Raw genomic sequence first — 24,925 nt, forward strand, 5'->3', positions numbered from 1 at the left:
CCCCTCCACCCCACCTTCTCACCCCCTCCACCCCACCTTCTGAAGCTGCACCTAGCAGTCTCACCAAGACGCCATCTAGACCGTGCACGCCAGACAACGCTCTTCTCTCCCCCCTACAACTGGTAGTTTTATATTACCTTCAAGTCCCTCACATATAGTGTCGGACCAAAATGAAAGTAGATTCATGGTCAGTCCTTTATCAGGAAACTAAGCACAACAGGGTATGCTGATGGTAGGTGATCTCAAATCTTTTACTGATTTCCAAAGAGAATTAAAAGCTAAACATTAGAGAGAAGGAGCACAAAAGAAACTTTGTTTGGAATTATTGAGGACTGAAACTCTATAATAGCAACAGAGATTTTGTTGAATTTCAACTAAATAAAGCCAAATATCTCGATGATCTGATTCGTGAGAAGCACCTGTCAGAAGCTGGTTGGTTTGTGGGATTAAAGGGACCAGACAGCAATGGTCATCGGTCCCTTGTTTCAAAACTGAAAAAACACCCACACAGAGTAAAAAAAAACGGATAAGAGAGACAACAGATGACACAGAACAATAAAAACTCAGACAAGAACAGACATAACAAATTAAAATCACACGGAGTGTGGCGGTGGTTGGCCGACCATAGAGGGGGGGTGAAAAAAAAAAAAATGGAAAAGCCAACCACCGAGAGACACATTAAAAACTCAGTCTAAAATCGTAGGCCAAAGGCCAGAATCAACACAAAAGAACATAGCAAACACTCAGATTAAACGATAAAAACCCCCTGCCCGAATAAAACGTAAAACTAAGCCAGCCATAGCAGGGTCATCAGTTAAAAGGGCAGGGAGCTTATCAGGCAGCGCAAATGTCTGCCTGACCACAGCTAAAAGGGGGCAGGCCAACAAAATGTGGGCCACTGTCAAAGCCGCCCCGCAGCGACAGAGAGGAGGGTCCTCCCGGCGCAGTAAATAACTGTGTGTCAGCCGGGAGTGGCCAATGTGGAGCCGGCAAAGGACTACTGAGTCCCTGCGAGTGGCTCGCAGGGATGACCGCCACACAGCTGTCGTCTCCTTCCTGTCAGAAGTTATCAATAACAACCTACTGTGGAGAGTATGAGATAAATTATCAGGAAAAGTCTAGGGAAGGGTTAGTTATCTTTTAGAATATTTGGAACAGCTCGATATGACAAAAAGTGAGTCAGAATGTTGGAACAATAACTGGACAGTAGACAGGGACAGCAGACAAGTTCAAATTAATAGTCAATTTAAAGGACAAAGAGAAGAGAAACAAATATAAAATCCAACATAAGAACAGACAGAAATGCAGATGGAGAGATGCTAATCAAAGTACTCCTGACAGAGATCTGGACACTCAAGAATTTCATAACATCACACAAAGAGACAACTCATAAGCTTCGGAAGATAGGCTTGATTTTCTAAAGCTGTTACGATGGAACCAATATCATTCAAATCCGATATGGTAAAGGTAATGTGATGACAAATAATTTATTATATGAGAATCAATGTACACCTAAAAATTACATCTGAATAAAGCTATGTGGTATGGTAGGTAAGTTATCAGTAGATATAATTGTGGACTGAGGCAGTGGAATCTGTGTTGTGACCTATAATTTAATGCATTTTGTCTGACGCTGCCAATCACCAGAGTGAAGTTGATGGGAATTACAGTAAATTGGCACAGGCACAAATCTTAATTCATTTCTCTATTGGCACATACAAGTTTAGTTACCTGATGCCCTTGTATCTCATTTAAACATCCCTATCCTTCTTGTAACTGCCTGGCTATTAAATTCTAAATTTATTTTAGACTTTTGTAGAGGATATGTAGCTTTTCTACATGGTTATGATCACAACTAGTATCATCACCATTGGATTCCATGGCAAATAATCACAAGCATGTAACACTCACAATAGTAACTGTGCTACAATGAATGGAGATACGTATGAGCCCTACATATAGGGAAAAAATATCAGTGGAAGATACAGCAACTAATATGATAAATCATAATGACTTAATGCAAAGGAGAAAGTAGACATTATTCGACTGCTTACCAGTCATTGAGAGATATCTCCACTGAAACCAGTAATGACTAAAGATTTTACATGCACACTACAGATAAAACCTCACGATCCTTTCTATGCGAGACCATACGAGATACCAGTACCAGTAAAGGACATTACACGTCATGGAAGTAATAGAATTGGGATGTAATAGAAGTATTTAACAGTTGTTATAATAACCAACTGGTTATCATTAAGAAACCAGATGGAACAGTCAGGCTAGTGCTTGATGCAAGAACACTAAATAAGATAACAGAACCACAAAGAGACAGACCACCCATAATAGATGAAATGTTGGCAAAATTTTCATCGGTAAAGTGCATTAGTACTATTGATTTAACATCTGGATATCTGCAAATTAAACTACATGAGATGTCTAGTGAATATACAGCATTTCTATCTGATGGTAGAGCTTATCAAATCAAGTTTATACCATTTAAATTGAACATCTGTGTCAGTGTCCTTGAGAGCTCTTGATAAGGAAATTGGAGATGATCTGAAAGACAAGATATTGATATACATAGTTGACATACTAATAACACTGTAAACCTGATCACGTATATGTACTGGATGAACTAATACCTCGATTACCACATTTACCCAAGTATACGACTACCCTGAATATACGGTGATGCCATTTATTTATTTATTAAGGGCTCCTTCAGAAAAATTAATTTTTTAAACATTTTCTGACTACCGTATATACTCGAATCCAAGCCGCACTCGAATCTAAGCCGCAACTGAAAAATGAGACTCGAAATCAAGGGAAAAAAAATTTCCCGAATCTAAGCCGCACCTGAAATTTGAGACTCGAAATTCAAGAGGAGAGAAAAGTTTCAGGCCATACCTCCAAATCGAAACAAAGTTGGTCCATTTTAATATGAGACACAATTTAGGTCGAATGAATGCCAATACAGCTACAGTAGTTTGGTTCGAGTCGTAAGCTTAGCAGTTAAGCTTTACCAGGTAGCCATTGCTATGCGTCAGGCGCTCCGTCCGTATTTATACAGGTACCCTTCCTTTTTCACGTGCTTCGTCTGGTTTGAATGGATTGCTTATTTTTCTTTGATCTGATAAGCGCCATTTTTTGTTATAGGTGTTTACGTCACTCTAAGCTGAAAATGCATTACTGTACTGTGTCATGCATTGTTTGCCGCATTCTGATAGTGCGTGTTTACGGCCTGTTGCCGCTCGCGGTATGGCTTGCTTTTCTGCGCGCTACCGCCGCTTTCAATTATTTTTTTAAAAAAGAAAGGAATCGTCTCATTAGCGAAACCATGGCAAGAGACTGCTATTTGTTGTTACTTACACTGCTGCTTTCTTTGATAATGATCAACAAGAACCAAATAACAGACTGCGTATGATAGAAGATGTTCTGCACGAGAGTTTAGCGAAAATTTTTCCCCGTTTGAAAATCTTTGCAGACGCCTCTTTAGTACATCACATTACCGTCTGCACAGAAATTAGAGTCATCTTAGATTTAAAAATCTAGTCAATTGCCGTGCTTCATTTCTGACTGTATCACTATTAGGCATAAGAATAATACGAATATAAACATGACATGATATGTGTTGCTGTTGTCTCACTCTAGTTTCGTAGTTTATTAGGCATTCAGGATTTAAATGAGATAGCAGCAAATGCGAAAGAATACATCGCAAAATGTTTATATTCGTATTATTCTCATGGTGAAGAGAATACTGCATGTGATTCACAATTCATAAAAGTTCCTATCAGCAACCATCTCTTCTCACAGGTAGGAAAAAATTCAGATTGTAGAGTTGGCCATATTGACAAAAACCCCGAACAGTCTTGCCAGTCGGATTTTCTCAGTACACTGAAATGCTGCTACATTCGAAGATGAAGAATATGGAATTTGTATTTACTTCGTTGGATAACGTATGAAAATGCAGTGGTCGAAACTCGGGGCGGAGAAAAAAGTTCTTCTTCCACCTTTTTTTAAATTTATTTACTGACGCAGAGGTTTTGGCGCCGGTATTTATCTTTGTGCCTGCAAAGCAAGCCTGTTTAGCACTACATATATTCGACGGCAGAAGTTAGTTGTGGCGGCACCTACCAACATTTTTCAGAACTACCGCTTACTTTGCGCTCGATTCTAAGCCGCAGGCGGTTTTTTGGATTACAAAAACCGGAAAAAAAGTGCGGCTTAGATTCGAGTAAATACGGTAATCAAAATTACAAACTTTTCTTGGTGTAAGGTATCTGCCTACAAAGCTAACATTGCGACTATTCTAAATTTATGCCATTTAGTGCATACAACATGATAATACAACCAAAAATAAAATAAACAAAACGAATTAGTTTACATTAATTTTTATTTGCAGTGCATTTTTTCTTTACTTAGTGTACTTTTTTATCATCATCGTCATCGTCGCCATCCTAAATGAACAGCTCTGAAGCTTATATCTTCATTGTCGCAAATATTTGGCTGTTCACTTCTATACTGATGTGATAGTGTTAATGTACAATGTCTTTTGCTTCCAAACATATCGTATGCCCACTGCTTTCTCACTGGCCATGTAGAACCAGCAGCTGAACATGCCCTATCATTCCCATCATATGTCATAGCGAGCGTCGATAACATTGCCGCATGAAACACGTCATTGGCCTCAATCTAGACTTTTAGCATGTCCTACGGAAGTGCATGCTATTGTTGAGTACTTGTCTAATTCTGAATTCAATTGGATTCTGATAATAAATGGATTCAAGCAAACTGTGTTTAGACATGGAAGATGTTCATAAACAGCAGCGGTATGCAGTATAGATCCTCGCTGTTGGCAGCGTGACAAAATTTTCTCAGCTTATCTGATGTCACTGTTCACTCACCAAGCCTTCCATAGTGCTGTGCTTGAGTAACAGTAAAACATGGCAGCAATATCCTCTAGGGTGCAGGTCAATGTAACAACAGCAACTTATAAATAAATAAAACATCAAAATCAAGATTAAGTCCAAATCTTGAACTTTTGCTCATCCTGCAACTACTGTTGGTGCTACCTTGCTACCTCCAAAACGAGTCTTTCTGCTGTAATTTATTCTTGTGATAACAACTGCAGTCAGTTTAATGTGATTGATCATTTGTTACAAATTAATTACTGGATTAATTTTGAGTGTTGTATCAGCTGAATGTCACTATCTTGTTCTAAAGTTGATCAGAAGCTGGTACCGTTTTTCTCCGGTATTCCTGTACGTGAACAGCAACCAATTTTCTCATTTTCAACCCACTTGGTAAGTCATTAGTTTCTCATAACCAAATAAAAGTTGACTTGCACTCAGCATCAAGAAATGGTTTCTGCAGGACAAGATTTTCGCTTTTGAATGTTACCTTCACATAAAAACCAGCATAAATGTGTGTGTAGGATATCCCTCTATGAGAACTTTTACAGCAAAACTGTTCAAATACAACAAAAGTTTGTGAGTTGATAGAATTTAATGCTATTACCTTCTGTGTTTCACAAAGTAGTCAATTTGTTAGGCAAAGCATAGTATAGTTGAAGTGGCTGGTTCAAAGTTTCTCGCGTATCTGTGTGTCACTTGACAGCTTGAGCAATGTCAGTACTGTGTCGAGTACTTTGGCATATTGGGAATTCTTGAGCCTATTTGCATGAAAACATTGTTTGTTAAACCCTACCCTTCAGAATCCTTCAAAATAAATATGTACAAAACCACAATAGCCAAACCATCTGTAAATGTAGGATGGTCCCTATATTAGTCTATTTAACAATGTAGAAACACTGACCTGATGACCACTATTTTGATTTGTGTAAATAAGAGCACCCTTTGTCAAATAATGAATTTGGGGGGAAAAACTCATCTTATAATCAGGTAAATACGCTACATCCGCAGCGAATTACCTTGAAATTCGCCTAAATCTCAATTCGGTAGGACTTAAGTTAAATTTTTAGGATTTGTGATCAATAGGGAAGGAATAAGACTAGACACATTACGTTGGACGTTATTGGGAAACGTCCGCAACCATCAAACAAAAAAACAACTGTGAGTATATTTAGGGACAGCAGGATTTCACAGAAAGTTTTTGAACAAATAAGTCCTAAATGCACGGCATATGGCTAAGTTAATGAAACAATATTCAGTGTGGCAACGGGCACAGAATGTACAGCCGAGTTCTTAGCTATTAGGGACAGTTCAGTGTCAGCACCATCACTATTGCTTCCTGATTTCAGACAACCGTTTCACCTCACAACAGATACCTTGGATTACTGTCTAGGCACCCAGCTGTACCAACAAAGACAGCTGGGTGTTATAGTTGAACACAAACTATTGCATTTGCAAGACATATGCTCACACATACTGAAAGAAATTATGGTATAACCGAAAACAGAGATTAGCAGTAGTACAGGTGATCAAAAAGTTTAAATAGCTGTTAGCAGGATGAGAGACCATTGTCTGTAGCGATCACACCATCATTAACAGTACTCTGAAAAAGTAGGTTTGCTACACAGTAGGATCACTAGTCGGTATTTTTCTTGTAAGAATTCAATTTTTCTGTAAGTTATGTAAAAGGCAACGAAAATGTAGTACTGGATGCACTGTCCTGGCTTCCAATAGGTTTATGGCCACAAAAAGACTGCAAAGAACTTGGCACTTCCACAATATATTTTTTGAAAACTAGCAATTTAGGTAGGGAAGTTATAAATTTCTGTCATAACTTCCAAACAGAACAGCTCGAAGGTCAAGCACAACTTAGAACATACTCAATGGTTAGAAAATGGGAGTGAAGAGTTAAACCCCAGATGGAAGCTTCACACATGGGTACTAGTCCACTAGTCACAGTTCGAGTAAGTGGTTGCTCTTTATTCCATTCAACCAGACTGAATTAATAATATGGCGTATACATCTAGGGTACAGTCACTTTGGCCCCAAGAAATGTATCAAGCACATTAAAAAGTATTATTACTTTTAAAACATGCACTGACAAGTTAAAAACATTTTATGACAGTCTGAGACTTGTCAGAAGGTGCAAATACAGATGACAAAACTGCATATCTTACTTCATTGCATAATACTCAATGAGTTATAGGATTTAGTGGAAGTGGACTTCTACAGTCCACTGCCTCGTTGGGCAGGGAGGTATGGTGTTTATTTTCGTCATCCTGGAATGGTGGTCGATGTTAGTTAAATTCCATCCACTGAGAAAAGCATGACCCATAGCATCATACTGAAGCTGACAGATCATTATTTAAAGTTAGTAGGAAGACCAAAATATTTGTTGTCGGATAACGGTATACAATTTATGGCAAGCCAATTTAAGGAGTTCCTAGCATGGGAAAAAATCAATCATATCCTCATATACTGGTACCACCCACAGGCTAACACCACCATACATGTAATATAGGAATTAGGACATATTGTGCAGGAAAACATACCAAGTGGATTGGGTTCCTGAGTGATTTTGAAAAAATGCTGAACAAACATCCCCATTCAGTTATCCAGGTACACACAGAGAGATTTTAGGCAAGCAAGTTGAAGGTGAACCTTTGTTAAATTATACTGAATCATTGAAGAGAATGTGTGGGTTACTCCAGTAGCACAGTCAAATGTCCAAGAGACATTAACTAAAGCAGGTAATGAGAGGAAAAAGATGTGTATAAATTAGGGGACTTGGTAAGCACAATAGAAGTTCAAAGAGAGAAAGACTAAAGGGACAAAATGTGATAACACATACACCTCACCCAAAAGCAACTGTGCTAACCAACCTGATTACAAGGAAAGAAAAAGGGATGTTTAACAGTTGCATACTGATGGGTAGGGTCAGTAACTGACCCCAACGAAGTTTTTAGGCTAAGACTCCTGTCGTGTTCAGTAGTTTACTTAATAAATACATGACATTTATCGTAATTATAATTGCTACAATCGACAATAAGAACAGCTTTTGGTTTACACACATTGTTGAGTTACAGTGATTGTTATAACTGAATGTGTATCAAGTCAAGAATCACCACTCGCAGTCAACCGGTAAACAGAGTGGTGAGTGGAAGGTAATATATTTGTGGCATTTGACAGAATGTACAAGATGATGAAACTGACAGATGACGGAATTAGAAATTTGCTTGAGAGTTCAGACAATGAATTTAGTGGTGAACTACCCGAAAGCTCAAAGAGTTCTGGAAGAAAGAAGTACCTGAAAGATCTTCCTTGTGAACTTTGTAACCTCAACATGAAAAGACGCGCTCAAAATTCTGTAGGCCTACACTCAAAATACACTACAGCGTTATCAACGTTTGGGTGTGACTGTAATCAAAATCAAGGTGCTGTGAGAAGAGGAAACAATGTAACGAAGACGCGACAGAAAGTAACACGTGCAGCTGTGCATAATCTCCCAAAGAAAGGACGCTGTTACTTATGTGCCAGAAGCAAAGACCGTAAGTACATGAAGGCTTGCACTTCTTGCAGGAAGTATATCTGCCCTGCAAGAAAGAAGTAGTAGTTCGTATTGTAAAGTGTTCTGAATGTGAATCTGAGTAATCCTTGCAGCTGTGAAATTAATACAAATAAATGTAAAAAACTATTTATTTTTTGCTAAAAATGTCCCAGAAACCCTTTCCCAGTAATAATAATCAACGTTTTAATCTTCTAATCTGCCAAAATTATGGAAATACATGAGTAATGTGATTTATCCTAGATAGAGAATGTGTGATGGTTGTGGGGACAGTCGCTGACCCCTCCCATTGGCGTTGGCCAGTGCAACATACAGCATTGGTATGCAACTGTTAACATGCAAGATTTAAAACCCTTTGCAGTCAGTGAGTGATAAATTCTTGACTATATTATGTTCAAATTTAAAGCAAAGTGGGATTGAACAAAATCCCACAATCATTTTTTATGTTAGAGAGAGCTGTTGTTGTTGTTGTTGTTGTTGTTGTGGTCTTCAGTCCTGAGACTGGTTTGATGCAGCTCCACATGCTACTCTATCCTGTGCAAGCTGCTTCATCTCCCAGTACCTACTGCAGCCTACATCCTTCTGAATCTGCCTAGTGTATTCATCTCTTGGTCTCCCCTACGATTTTTACCCTCCAAGACTAAATTGGTGATCCCTTGATGGCTCAGAACATGTCCTACCAATCGATCCCTTCTTCTAGTCAAGTTGAGCCACAAACTTCTCTTCTCCTCAATTCTATTCAATATCTACTCATTAGTTACGTGATCTACCCATCTAATCTTCAGCATTCTTCTGTAGCACCACAATTCGAAAGCTTCTATTCTCTTCTTGTCCAAACTATTTATCGCCCTTGTTTCACTTCCATACATGGCTACACTCTATACAAATACTTTCAGAAACGACTTCCTGACACTTAAATCTATACTCGATGTTAACAAATTTCTCTTCTTCATAAACGCTTTCCTTGCCATTGTCAGTCTACTTTTTATATCCTCTGTACTTCGGCCATCATCAGTTATTTTGCTCCCCAAATAGCAAAACTCATCTACTATTTTAAGTGTCTTATTTCCTAATCTAATTCCCGCAGCATCACCCGATTTAATTCGACTACATTCCATTATCGTCGTTTTGCTTTTGTTGATGTTCATCTTATGCCCTCCATTCAAGACACTGTCCATTCCATTCAACTGCTCTTCCAGGTCCTTTGCTGTCTCTGTCAGAATTACAATGTCATCAGCGAACCTCAAAGTTTTTATTTCTTCTCTATGGATTTTTATACCTACTCCGAATTTTTCTTTTGTTTCCTTTACTGCTTGCTCAATATACAGATTGAATAGCATTGGGGAGAGGCTACAACCCTGTCTCACTCCCTTCCCAACTACTGCTTCTCTTTCGTGCCCCTCGACTCCTATAACTGCCATCTGATTTCTGTACAAATTGTAAATAGCCTTTCACTCCCTGTATTTTACCCCTGCCACCTTCAGAATTTGAAAGAAAGTATTTCAGTCAACATTGTCAAAAGCTTTCTCTAAGTCTACAAATGCTATAAATGTAGGTTTGCCTTTTCTTAATCTAGCTTCTAAGATAAGTCGTAGGCTCAGTATTGCCTCACGTGTTCCAATATTTCTACGGAATCCAAACTGATCTTCCCAAAGATCGGCTTCTACCAGTTTTTCCATTCGTCTGTAAAGAATTTGCGTTAGTATTTTGCAGCTGTGACTTATTAAACTGCTGCTGCTGCTGCTGCTGATGATGATGATGAAGTCCCATACTCCGAGGAGCATAGGAAGCGATGCAGGAGACCCGCACCGCTGTACTAGGCAAGGTCCTATCGGAGGTGGTTTGCCATTGTCTTCCTCCGCCCGTAATGGTGGTGAATGATGATGATGAAGTTGACACAACAACACCCAGTCATCTCGAGGCAGGGAAAATCCCTGACCCCACCGGGAATAGTTTGGTAATTTTCACATCTGTAAACACCTGCTTTCTTTGGGATTCGAATTATTATATCCTTCTTGAAGTCTGAAGGTATTTCGCTTGTCTCATACATTTAGCTCACTAGATGGTGGAGTTTTGTCAGGACTGGCTCTCCCAAGGCTGTCAATAGTTCTAATGGAATGTTGTCTACACCTGGGGCCTTACTTCGACTTAAGTCTTTCAGTGCTTTGTCAAACTCTCCATGCAGTATCATATCTCCCATTTCATCTTCATCTACATCCTCTTTTATTTCCAAAATATTGCCCTCAAGTACATCGCCCTCGTATAGATCCTCTATATACTCCTTCCACATTTCTGCTTTCTCTACTTTGCTTCGATCTGGGTTTTCATCTGAGCTCTTGATATTCATACAAGTGGTTCTCTTTTCTCCGAAGGTCTCTCTAATTTTCTTGTAGGCAGTGAGATAAGCCTCTACATCCTTACATTTGTCCTCTAGCCATCATTGCTTAGCCATTTTGCACTTCCTGTCGATCTCATTTTTGAGACGTTTGTATTCCTTTTTGCCTGCTTTGTTTAGTGTATTTTTAAATTTTTTCCTTTTATCAATTAAATTCAATATTTCTTCTGTTACCCAAGGATTTCTACTAGCCCTCGTCTTTTTACCTACTTGATCCTCTGCTGCCTTCACTACTTCATCCCTCAAAGCTACCCATTCTTCTTCTTCTGTGTTTCTTTCCCCCATTCTTGTCAATTGTTCCCTTATGGTCTCTCTGAAACTCTGTACAACCTCTAGTTTAGTCAGTTTATCTAGGTCCCATCTCCTTAAATTCCACCTTTTTGCAGTTTCTTCAGTTTTAATCCACAGTTCATAACCAATAGATTGTGGTCAGAGTCCACATCTGCCCCTGGAAATGTCTTACAATTTAAAACCTGGTTCCTTAATCTCTGTTTCCTTCTAGTATCTCCAGGATTCTTCCATGTATACAACCTTCATTTATGATTCTTGATACAAGTGTTAGCTTTGATTAAGTTATGCTCTGCGCAAAATTCTACCCGACGGCTTCCTCTTTCATCTCTTACCCCCAATCCATATTCACCTACTACATTTCCTTCTCTCCCGTTTTCTACTCTCGAATTCCAGTCGCCCATGACTATCAAATTTTCGTCTCCCTTCATTACCTGAATAATTTCTTTTATCTCGTCATACATTTCTTCAATTTCTTCGTCATCTGCAGAGCTAGTTGGCATATAAACTTTTACTACTGTAGTAGGCGTGGGCTTCGTGTCTATCTTGGCCACAATAAGGCATTCACTATGCTGTTTGTAGTAGCTTACCTGCATTCCTATTTTTTTTATTCATTATTAAACCTACTTCTGCATTGCCCCTATTTTATTTTGTATTTACAACCCTGTATTCACCTGACCAGATGTCTTGTTCCTCCCGCCACCGAACTTCGCCAATTCCCACTATATCTAACTTTAACCTATCCATTTCCAATTTTAAATTTTCTAACCTACCTGCCCGATTAAGGGATCTGACATTCCACACTCCGATCCGTAGAACTCCAGTTTTCTTTCTCCTGATAACGACGTCCTCCTGAGTAGTCCCCGCCCGAGATCCGAATGGGGGACTATTTTACCTCTGGAATATTTTACCCAAAAGGACGCCATCATCATTTAACCATACAGTAAAGCTGCATGCCCTCGGGAAAAATTACGGCTGTAGTTTCCCTATGCTTTTAGCCGTTCACAGTACCAGCACAGCAAGGCCGTTTTGGTTAGTGTTACAGGGCCAGATCAGCCAATCATCCAGACTGTTGCCCCTGCAACTACTGAAAAGGCTGCTGCCCCTCTTCAGGAACCACGCGTTTGTCTGGCCTCTCAACAGATACCCCTCCGTTCGTTGTGGTTGCACCTACGGTACGGCTATCTGTATCGCTGAGGCACGCAAGCCTCCCCACCTACGGCAAAGGGGGCGAGGGAGGGGGGGGGGGGGGGGGTTAGAGAGTATGATGTATGATGTCAATTAAACGCAAGAGAATACTCTACGATAGTCCATATGTAAATCAGTGAAGAGATGAATTATGGAAATTAAAGAGTAATCAAGTAATGAACTGTAATCTGAGCTCAATGGGATGGAAACTATGAAAGTCACAGTCAATATCGACCTGTGAGGTACCTGGTAAAGGAGAATTAAGTAATATCATTACAGTTACTAACAGAAATTGTTATTAAGAGTCCAGTGGGTTTTTCTTTTAAGATATGAAATGTCTAGATTTCTTTTTAGCTTTTGCATGAATAATATATACATTACTTAAGATTACATTATTTGTTCAGTCCATTTAGATTAAGGATGCACAGTATTAGTATTAAATGGCACACATGAAGAAATGATATCTCCTGATTGCTACCTGGAAGAGAATGTACTCCTGTATGGCATAGCTCAGACTTCATGGTTGGAACGTTTTTGTTTATAATAATAATGGTGATAAATGCAATTAATATAAGGGACCCATCTGATGCGTGATTTAAGTATTACAGTGTGTGGATATTTACTAGAACAGTGAGACACTATGAAATAACTGTATATTTAAGAACTAGGATTTTAGTATATGAATAGTTGGAGACTTGATGAGTAATGAGCTTATCGTGTCTACACGAACAGTGGTTTCACAAAAATATAATTTCTGCCAGTAGTAATCAGTGGAAGAAGATATAGGGGAATAAGTAAACAGTAATTAAGTAAGTCACAGAATATCCTCAGTTATCATCAATGCATACGTATGCAGGTACAATCATGCAAGGTTTGGGGCACTACAGGTAAGGGTGCTGGAATACACTCTTCGGAATTCTGAAGTTATCACTTACAAAACACATGGAGCACAAAATCATCCACACCTTGCACAGAAACCAAACTTGCTACTGGATCCTAATGACATGAAAAGGTTGCGTTATTAGAGAAAGATGTGAGAAAATGAGACACTCAATTTAGTGGAGGAGTTTTGCTGTTTGAGCAGGAAAATAACTGATTATGGCCAAAATAAAGAGGATATGAAATGCAGACTGGCAGCATAAATGAATGCTTTTCTGAAAAAGAGAAATATGTTAACGCTGAATATAAATTCAAGTATTTAAGTACTTTGACGGTATTTCTTGAGTACAGCCTTGAATGGATGTCCAACATAGACAATCAGCAGTTCAGTTCAGACAAGAAGAGAACAGGAGTTTTTCAAGTGTGTTGCCTCATGCTGTATTATTATCATTCTGTCAAAGCAGTAACACTACATTTGCACGAGTGCTACAGAAGAGAAAAAAATTGGATCACGTAAATCATCGACTGACTTCAGTTTATTAACTGAATTTAAAAAGACGCCCCGGTGCGCGGATACCGTCAGTCGTACCTACCCACAAGCAAGGTTGAACCACCTGATGATGTCGGACAGTTGCTCCGAGGAAATATTGTGGAATTTGCACAACGTGATCCGGCAGCAAACCCATCAAGACTATTTACAACACATCCGCCAGGAAAGTTTGAAGAGTCACAATTAAATTTTAGTTACAAAACTGCATTTACTAACTTTTGCTGCATCTGGAACACCATGTGCAGCTGCATACTTACAGTACTTATCATTGAAACTGTGGATTAGTCAGTAGTTTCCACTTAATATGCACTTTTGAAGTACTGCCTTCTTGACTAGTCAAATCGAAAGCGAAACTGTGTCAAGACTTGTTGCATAGTAAAGCCATTTACTGTGTATCACAATGCTTCTGAGAATTAAATGTTAATGGCACTGTTTACTAACAGAACCCTTTCTCAGTCTGCCTCATGAGGCTAAATGGACACCAATCCGAATAGTCAACACAAAACAAGTCTGTGATATTTATTTTGAAAATAACTTGAGACTTGTATGTTGACCAGCAATAACTAGACAGACATGACAATGACAATTACATAGACGATTTTATACAAGGAGATAAAAGTTTTGGATAGAAAAAATTATGAATTTTCAACATAAAGAATAGTTAATTGAGATTATTCTTAGTCATGGAAAATCCTACCTCACCCCGTATATGCCTTGAATGCACTTGGGTTGCTTGGTCAAAACCAAGGCAAATAACAGACTACTAACATTCCTAACATTTCAAAAGCAGTTACATAAAGCCTTTTTAGTCCTGGTAACTCTCTGATATTTACAATGTCTGTTAGTTTGTAATTTTTCCACTGCTCTTGTATGTCTCTCATACCAATTTGTGTGACACTGTCATTTTGTAATACCATTATTGAAGTGTAGTGTTCTACGAGGTGCATTCAAGTTCTAAGGCCTCCGATTTTTTTTCTCCGGACTGGAAAGAGATAGAAACATGCGCATTGTTTTAAAATGAGGCCGCGTTCATTGTCAATACGTCCCACAGATGGCAGCACCGTACGGCAGATGGAATTTTACCGCCAGCGGCGAGAATGAGAACTGTTTTAAATACTTAAAATGGCGACGTTTTCCTTACTTGAACAGCGTGCAATCATTCGTTTTCTGAATTTCCGTGGTGTGACACCAATTGAAATTCATCGACAGTTGAAGGAGACATGTGGTGATGGAGTTATGGATGTGTCGAAAGTGTGTTCGTGGGTGCAACAGTTTAATGAAGTCAGAACATCGTGTGACAACAAACAGAAACAACCTCGGGCTCGCATAAGCCGGTCTGACGACACGATCGAAAAAGTGGAGAGAATTGTTTTGGGGGATCACTGAATGACTGTTGAACAGGTCGCCTCCAGAGTTGGCATTTCTGTGGATTCTGTGCACACAATCCTGCATGACGACCTGAAAACGCGAAAAGTGTCATCCAGGTGGGTGCCACGAATGCTGACGGACGACCACATGGCTGCCCGTGTGGCATGTTGCCAAGCAATGTTGACGCGCAATGACAGCATGAATGGGACTTTCTTTTCGTCGGTTGTGACAATGGATGAGACATGGATGCCATTTTTCAATCCAGAAACAAAGTGCCAGTCAGCTCAATGGAAGCACACAGATTCATCGCCACCAAAAAAATTTCGGGTAACCGCCAGTGCTGAAAAAATGATGGTGTCCAGGTTTTGGGACAGCAAGGGCGTAATCCTTACCCACTCCGTTCCAAAGGGCACTACGGTAACAGGTGCTTCCTACGAAAATGTTTTGAAGAACAAATTCCTTCATGCACTGCAACAAAAACGTCCGGGAAGGGCTGCGCGTGTGCTGTTTCACCAAGACAACGCACCCGCACATCGAGCTAATGTTATGCAACAGTTTCTTCGTGATAACAACTTTGAAGTGATTCCTCATGCTCCCTACTCACCTGACCTGGCTCCTAGTGACTTTTGGCTTTTTCCAACAATGAAAGACACTCTCCGTGGCCGCACATTCACCAGCCGTGCTGCTATTGCCTCGGCGATTTTCCAGTGGTCAAAACAGACTCCTAAAGAAGCCTTCGCCACTGCCATGGAATCATGGCATCAGCGTTGTGAAAAATGTGTACGTCTGCAGGGCGATTACGTCGAGAAGTAACGCCAGTTTCATCGATTTCGGGTGAGTAGTTAATTAGAAAAAAAATCGGAGGCCTTAGAAATTGAATGCACCTCGTACAATTAACAACGCCAATATATTTATATCTTAAAAAGAAGCAGTGGCTTGGCCAAATTACTGATAAATATGTTACTGATGATGGCATTATGCACATCCAGGCTTCTCAATACTCAATAATGTGGTGAACAGATGTGAACTTATAAGTACCTACATATAGTTTCATTATATTCCTTGTTTACCTCTGTATCAGTGTATGATGAGTACCTTATACATTGGTCTTGGCACCATTTCTCATGCTCTATATTGTCTGTCCTTAATTACACAAGTATTTATGGATATCATAGGATAAAACAGCTGTCATTATATCTAGACAAGATGATATGGCAATAAACCTTATAAAAAAATTTTGGCACAATTCTGCTGAAATAGTACCAAACATATTGAGCTGTCATACAGTTTAAATCTATACAGTGTGCAAATAGTTTATTGTTGTTGTTGCTGTTACAAGTTTTTAGCACCTTTTAAACCCTTTTAGAATATTCACCAGGTTATAAGCTCACTGTTATTTTACTGACCAACAATATCTGGCAGCATATTTTTACAGTAATTGCTAAGTGTTACACGTCTAACACACAGTGTCCAGTACAACACATTTTAATCTCTTAGTCAAACATATGAATCCTAATATCAGTAAAAGCATGATATGTCATGAATTAATAGAACAATGTTCAACCCCAAAAACGACAAACAGAAAAGTCAACAATGTGTTGGGTACAATTTGAGTGCCTTCAGTACATTTCATGCTAAAAGTATCGAGTGCAACAGGATTACTGTGTCTCTAGCCTACTGTATGATCATCTTGCCAGAGAAAATTTCAATTATGATTAAGACGTGAATGAATCAATTTACAAACTTCTAAGCATCTGATCACAAAAATACTTTTTTGCTGAATTACTAACACTTCACCAAATAAGGTATACTTGTTGTTGTTGTTGTTGATGATGATGATGATGATGATGATGATGATGATGATGGTGATGATGATGGTGGTAGTGTCATCGCTTTCGGTCTTAAGATGGATTTGACGCAGCTCTCCATGCTACTGTATTCTGTGCAAGCCTCTTCATCTCCAAATAACTACTGCAACTGCTCACTGTATTTATCTTTGGTATCCCTCTATGAGTTTTACACCCCACACTTCCTTCTAATACTTAATTGGTGATCCCTTGATGTGTGAGAATTTGTCCTACCAAACAATCCCTTCTTCTAGTACAGTTGCGCAAAAAATTTCTTTTCTCCCCAGTTCCATTCAGTACCTCCTCATTAGTTACATGATCTACATATCTAACCTGTAACACTACATCCTCTTCCAGTTCTACAATATTGCCTTCACATTGATTTCCCTTGTATAGACCCTCTATATACTCCATCCTTTCAGCTAACCCTTCTTTGCTTAGGACTGGTTGTACATCCGAGTTCTTGAATTCATGCAGCTATTTCTCTTTTCTCCAAAGGTCTCTCTAATTTTCTTGTAGGAAGAATCTGTCTTTCCCCTAGTGATAGATGCTTCTAAATACTTAAATTTATCCTCTAGTCATTTTGCACTTCTCATCAATCTTATTTTTTAGACATTTTTATTCCCTTTTGCCTGCTTCTTTTTGTTTTCTCCTTTCATCAATTAAATTCAATATCTCTTGCGTAATCCCAGTCTTTCTACCAGGCCTCGTCTTTTTATCTATTTGATCATCTGCTGCCTTCAGTATTTCATCTCTCAAAGCTACCCATTCGACTTCGACTGCATTCCTTTCCCTGTTACAGTCTACTGACACCTAATGCTTCCTCTAAAACTCTAAGCAACCTCTGGTTATTTCAACTTATTCGGGTCTCATCTCCTTAATTTGATACCTTTATCTAATTTCTAAGTTTTAATCTACAGTTCATAACAAACAAATTGCGGACAGAGTCCACCACTGCCCCTGGAAATATCTTACATTTTAAAATTGGTTCCACAATTTCTGTTTTACCATTATATAATCAATTTAAAATTTTCTGGTGTTTCCAAGCCTCTTTCACAAACACAACAACCCCCTTTTGTGAGTCTTTGATATTAGAATAGTATTGTGAAACAAAGACACTATTCAGAAAAATAAAAAGGATAATATTTTAGGTAATTCATTGAGTATATTTCTTCTGATAGAGATAATGACAATCTCCACAGCACTACACTATGACAAAATGGCAGGCCTCTATTTTGTGGTCAGTATCATACATAGACACCATATAGAGAGAATACAGGACTTTACATACAACAAGAACATACGAGGTGCATTCAAGTTCTAAGGCCTCCGATTTTTTTTTTCCAGACTGGAAAGAGATAGAAACATGCGCATTGTTTTAAAATGAGGCCGCGTTCATTGTCAATACGTCCCAGAGATGGCAGCACCGTACGACAGATGGAATTTTACCGCCAGCGGCGAGAATGAGAACTTAAAATGGCGACGTTTTCCTTACTTGAACAGCGTGCAATCATTCGTTTTCTGAATTTCCGTGGTGTGACACGAATTGAAATTCATCGACAGTTGAAGGAGACATGTGGTGATGGAGTTATGGATGTGTCGAAAGTGCGTTCGTGAGTGCGACAGTTTAATGAAGTCAGAACATCGTGTGACAACAAGCCGAAACAACCTCGGGCTCGCACAAGCCGGTCTGACGACATGATCGAGAAAGTGAAGAGAATTGTTTTGGGGGATCGCCGAATGACTGTTGAATGCGAAAAGTGTCATCCAAGTGGGTGCCACGAATGCTGACGGACGACCACATGGCTGCCCGTGTGGCATGTTGCCAAGCAATGTTGACGCGCAACGACAGCATGAATGGGACTTTCTTTTCGTTGGTTGTGACAATGGATGAGACATGGATGCCATTTTTCAATCCAGAAACAAAGCGCCAGTCAGCTCAATGGAAGCACACAGATTCACCGCCACTAAAAAAATTTCGGGTAACCGCCAGTGCTGAAAAAATGATGGTGTCCATGTTTTGGGACAGCGAGGGCGTAATCCTTACCCACTCCGTTCCAAAGGGCACTACGGTAACAGGTGCTTCCTACGAAAATGTTTTGAAGAACAAATTCCTTCCTGCACTGCAACAAAAATGTCCGGGAAGGGCTGCGCGTGTGCTGTTTCACAAAGACAACGCACCCACACATCGAGCTAACGTTACGTAACAGTTTCTTCGTGATAACAACTTTGAAGTTATTCCTCATACCCCCTACTCACCTGACCTGGCTCCTAGTGACTTTTGGCTTTTTCCAACAATGAAAGACTCTCCGTGGCCGCACATTCACCAGCCGTGCCGCTATTGCCTCAGCGATTTTCCAGTGGTCAAAACAGACTCCTAAAGAAGCCTTCGCCGCTGCCATGGAATCATGGTGTCAGCGTTGTGAAAAATGTGTACGTCTGCAGGGCGATTACGTTGAGAAGTAACGCCAGTTTCATCGATTTCGGGCGAGTAGTTAATTAGAAAAAAAATCGGAGGCCTTAGAACTCGAATGCACCTCGTACAGTTTAAAGGTAAGAAAGATTACGTCATTGAAGTAAATATCTTTACTTCTGTTGCAAATCCATTCCAGTCACTGGGTGACCATCATCAGTGCTAGTATTAAAGCCCCCTGGACTCCTAAATGATGATCACGCAGTGAAAGAAATTGATCTGCAACAGAAATAAAGATTTCTACTTCTATGACCAATGGTGACCCTCCTAATCCCGGTTATAATTCACTGGCATCGGGTGCCGTTAAAAAAATTGGCTCTGGTAAGAATTGTTTTAGGATTGACATATCTTACTTGGAGGCCTCATTCTTGTCTGTCTGAAGAGCACACTGTGTTTTTTGAAAACTTCGTAATTCGAAGGTTCATTTTCAGATAGCCTTTGGTTTGTAGCTCTTAACGCAGACCATGGGATCTTCACGCGTTTCCAGTTTGGCTTCCATATAATAAAGCCGATGTATCCTAAGTTCATCTGAAGCTTTTTAAATGAATGAAGAAATGATGGCTTAATTTAGTTAATGTAACAGAAACTATCCATGCCTATGTAATCAAGCATCAAAAGGATTTTTGGTCAAATATTTAAAAAATGGTATCTAAGTGTTTATGAATACTAACACACTAAATTTAAAACACTCAAATGACCTGCATGTGGCCACAAATCACAAAGTTACACCCAACTGCTTGCCAACTGGGATTGCCTAGCTCATTGCCATGTTTTGTTTTCCTACTCTGTCTCGTGTTAACATTAGTGAATAATTCTTATCCATTGTAGGTGGAATATAATACTGCACCTGTTGAAGTTAAAGGTAATTTATAATGATTAATGATAAGCTGCAACCACCTGTTTTTATATACATGTCTTTTCCCATGAAGACATTTCAAGATACATGCAAACATTTGAAGATGGGGTGAACATAAAATGAATGTACTCTCACAAATGCATGTTTTGAAACACAATTTGTTCGCTTGGTGTGTCGAGAAAGGGGGTGACATCCATATTGGTGCATTATTCCACAGTAAGTTTTGATTTATGCGCTATGAGTGCTACTGTCACTTCATGTGATGAGGCAGCCCACAAGCTTAAACCAGTAGGTGAATAAGGTCTGCGGGTCACTTAAAGTTGCCCATTCCCATTTATACCAATTTAAGGACACTGAGCCAAACATTAATCAAAATAATTTCTATGTCTAATATGTATATGCAGGTCTTTCTTGTTGCCACTGAGCAAGTAAGAACTTCATATTTTTTGTAAAACTTTATTACACACCTTTTCAAATAGGTATCATGTACAAAGCCAATATAAGTCACTGCAGAGCTTCAATCATATGAAGTCCACCATCGGTCAATCCTTGGCGAGCTATAGAAGAGTGCAGTGAAATTTATGGTCAGTCAGTACGTATCATGGATATACTATGTAAATTTTATGAACAGAGCGCATAGTACTGCTAGTGATTACCATTCAGAAAGCTAGTCACAAAAAGTAAGCATAAAGAAACATTTATTAAGGACAATGTATTATTGTCACTTGGACAATTTTGTTATACTCCTCGAGTTCCTGATACGTTGTGTTGGAGGTACAAATAAAAGTTGATCATTGTCAAGACACACAGTGAAAATAAATGTACAACCTTTTTTAGGACATAAAGGCTGGCTGTTTATGACCACTGTGGAGACTAAGTAAGAGTCACTGACTTAAGGTGCCAATAAACCGGTTGCCCCTCAGAATTCTAAGTCCAGCCATCTGCTCAATTTGGCAACACTGTAAGATGTGGAAGTGTCTGGATGAACTGTTGTCTTCTGCTCAAAGTGCTCGTTGTCAGCTAGCGATAAGCATCGCACAACATAGACAAAGTCATGAGTTCGAGTTTACTCCTTTCTTTATTTTTTAAACAGTATTTTGGCTCTCTGCTAAGAGTATCAGCCTAATGGAATCTCAATGATAATTTGCTTTACTTTCTAACCCACTAGTAACAAAAACCTTCCAGAAACACTTCCACTGAAGACCTTTTGGCTGCATCAAGATCAGAACAGTTTATGCTTGAGAGTTTCCTTGCCCTATAGCGGCCACTGACCACTGGCTGTCTGACGCCTGTTGCCGTTTGATGAATTTAACACAGCACAGCACGCAACGACACACGTTGGCCACATTTCTGCACTCATACTGGTAAGTATAAAACAGTTTTTTTATTGTATTTTGAGTTTCTGCCCAAAATAACTTTGATTAACCAAGTGAATACTGTGCAATAGCACTACACACTTAGGATACCACAAGCATATTTATCAAGTATAATTTGTGTTGCAGTTACATATTGGATTTTGGATATTCAATTCTCGTGAAATTGTTTAAGCATTATTGGAGAGCTATTCAATAAGTAAAGCAACACACACATTTTCTGGAAGCATGTTGGCTTTATTCAGGATTCTAATACACTATTTGATTTCCCATTCTTCTGGTTACAAAACCACATTTTTCAACACAATCTCCATTCAATGTGATGGCCTTATGCCACCTTACTGGGAGGACCTGTGTGCCCAAGTGGTATGACTCTACTGGTTGACGTCAGAGCCAACGTCTTGCTGCATCAATAATCTCCCCATTGTCCACTTACTGTTTCCAGTGGAGTGCATTCTTCATTGAGCCAAACAGATGGAAATCAGGTGGTGCATGATCCGGGCTGTAAGATGGATGAAGAAGCCCAGGTTAATGGAGTTTTGTGAGCTGCTCTCAGGTGCGCATATTTGTGCGAGACCTTACATTGTCATTGGGAAAGAGAAGTTAGTTTGTATTTTTGTGGCGATGAAGATGCTGAAGTCGTTTCGTCAATTTCTGAAGATAGCACAAAACACTTCGGAGTTGATCCTTGCACCATGAGGGAGGACATCAAACAGAATAACCCCTTCAGAGTCCCAGAAGACTGTTGCTATGACTTTACCAGCTGGTGGTGCGGCTTTGAACTTTTTCTTCAGATTAGAGGTGGTGGAGTTTGGATTCCGTAGAAACACTGGAACATGTGAGGCAATACTGACCTTACGACTTATCTTAGAAGAAAGATTAAGGAAAGGCAAACCTATGTTTCTAGCATTTGCAGACTTAGAGAAAGCTTTTGACAATGTTGACTGGAATACTCTCTTTCAAATTCTAAAGGTGGCAGGGGTAAAATACAGGGAGTGAAAGGCTATTTACAATTTGTACAGAAACCAGATGGCAGTTACAAGAGTTGAGGGGCATGAAAGGGAAGCAGTGGTTGGGGAGGGAGCGAGACAGGGTTGTAGCCTATCCCTGATGTTGTTCAATCTGTATATTGAGCAAGCAGTAAAGAAAACAAAAGAAAAATTCGGAGTAGGTATTAAAAGCCATGGAGAAGAAATAAAAACTTTGAGGTTCGCCGATGACATTGTAATTCTGTCAGAGACAGCAAAGGACTTGGAAGAGCAGTTGAACGGAATGGACAGTGTCTTGAAAGGAGGATATAAGATGAACATCAACAAAAGCAAAACGAGGATAATGGAATGTAGTCGAATTAAGTCGGGCGATGCTGAGGGAATTCGATTAGGAAATGAGACACTTAAAGTAGTAAAGGAGTTTTGCTATTTGGGGAGCAAAATAACTGATGATGGTCGAAGTACAGAGGATATAAAATGTAGACTGGCAATGGGAAGGAAAGTGTTCCTGAAGAAGAGAAATTTGTTAACATCGAGTATAGATTTAAGTGTCAGGAAGTCATTTCTGAAAGTATTTGTATGGAGTGTAGCCATGTATGGAAGTGAAACATGGACGATAAATAGTTTGGACAAGAAGAGAATAGAAGCTTTCGAAATGTGGTGCTACAGAAGAATGCTGAAGATTAGATGGGTAGATCACATAACTAATGAGGAAGTATTGAATAGGATTGGGGAGAAGAGAAGTTTGTGGCGCAACTTGACCAGAAGAAGGGACCGGTTGGTAGGACATGTTCTGAGGCATCGAGGGATCACCAATTTAGTATTGGAGGGCAGCGTGGAGGGTAATAATCGTAGAGGGAGACCAAGAGATGAATACACTAAGCAGATTCAGAAGGATGTAGGCTGCAGTAGGTACTGGGAGATGAAGGAGCTTGCACAGGATAGAGTAGCATGGAAAGTAGCATCAAACCAGTCTCAGGACTGGAGACCACAACAACAACAGAGGTGGTGTGGTGTCACTCCATGGATTGCTGTTTTGTTTCTGGTTGAAAGGTATAAACCCCCGTGTTTCATCACCTGTTATGATGTTCGACAAAAAATTATCGCAATCAGCCTGGTAATGCACAAGCAATTCCCCACAGATGGTCCTTCATTGCTCTTTATGGTCTTCTGTTAGGTAGTGAGGAACTCGGCGAGCAAACACCTTTAAGTACTCCAAATGCTGGACAACAGTGTCAGCACTACCAACAAGTGTCCAGTTCTGCAGCAAGGTGTTTGATCGTGATCCACTGACCACCTCAAATGAGAATGTCCACATGTTCTAACACTGAAGGAGACACAGCTGTGTGCGACCTGCCAGCAAGCAGGAGATCCAACAGATTTGTGCGACGTCGTTCGGTGCCTCGCGCGAGGATTCACCGTGCTTTTACTCACTGACAGGTCTCCACAGACATCCTGCAATTGCCCGTGAATATATCTGTGATGCTCTGCTTTTATGCAAAAAGGCACTCGATGGTAGCTCTCTGCTCGGAACGCATCTCCGTTGAATACACCACGGTCCTTCATTGCTCCCATTTTGAAGGTTATGTACAGTGCTGCTACCTATCAGAACTTCATGAAAATACAGGGACTGAAGCAGGAATATTCCACAATGTCCCACAACAACTTCTGCATTTTTCCAAGCAAAACTGGCAGAGAGAAAAAAGAAGTGTCGCATCACTTACTGACCGCCCCATCGTAAAAGAGAGTTGCGAGTGGAGAAAAGTTATAATATTTGTGATATATTGTTCACTTTGGATTTAATAGAGAGGTTTGGGAGAAGAGGGTATCTCGGAATGTTTGTATCGTATCGAGCTAGTGGTATCAGACAAATCGTGTCAGGACAGGATTTTCTTGTTTCCAGAGAGACCATTTCGCCACAGGAAATCTCAATAATTGACACATGTAATGAACTGTGACCAAATAACATTTGTGTTAGATTAGCTTTCAATATGCAAAGTTCAGTGTAGGAGTACTGCGTGTTCTAATTTGATGCAACAAAACTAAAACAGATGAGCATTACTACATTTCGCTTCAACTTCGTAAGAAGAAATTAATGGCTGTGTCCTGACAAAAAGACATAGTCAACCAAAGGATAGTGTGAACATATATTTTGCACCCGTTGGCACAAAAAGGATGTCGTGCACTACCAACTCCTCCCCAGGGTTGTGTCCACCACAGTTGGCATTTCTTGCCAACAAC

General features: G+C 39.7%; 1 protein-coding gene across 1 annotated transcript in view; it reads right to left on the bottom strand.

Annotated features, from left to right (window-relative positions):
- Nucleotides 1–24,925, bottom strand: part of LOC126482350 (uncharacterized) — a 281,287-nt gene that overhangs the window by 133,486 nt on the left and 122,876 nt on the right. The gene's annotated exons all lie outside the window — the stretch shown is intronic.

This window comes from Schistocerca serialis, chromosome 5, assembly GCF_023864345.2.
Source record: "Schistocerca serialis cubense isolate TAMUIC-IGC-003099 chromosome 5, iqSchSeri2.2, whole genome shotgun sequence".
Lineage (NCBI taxonomy): Eukaryota > Metazoa > Arthropoda > Insecta > Orthoptera > Acrididae > Schistocerca > Schistocerca serialis.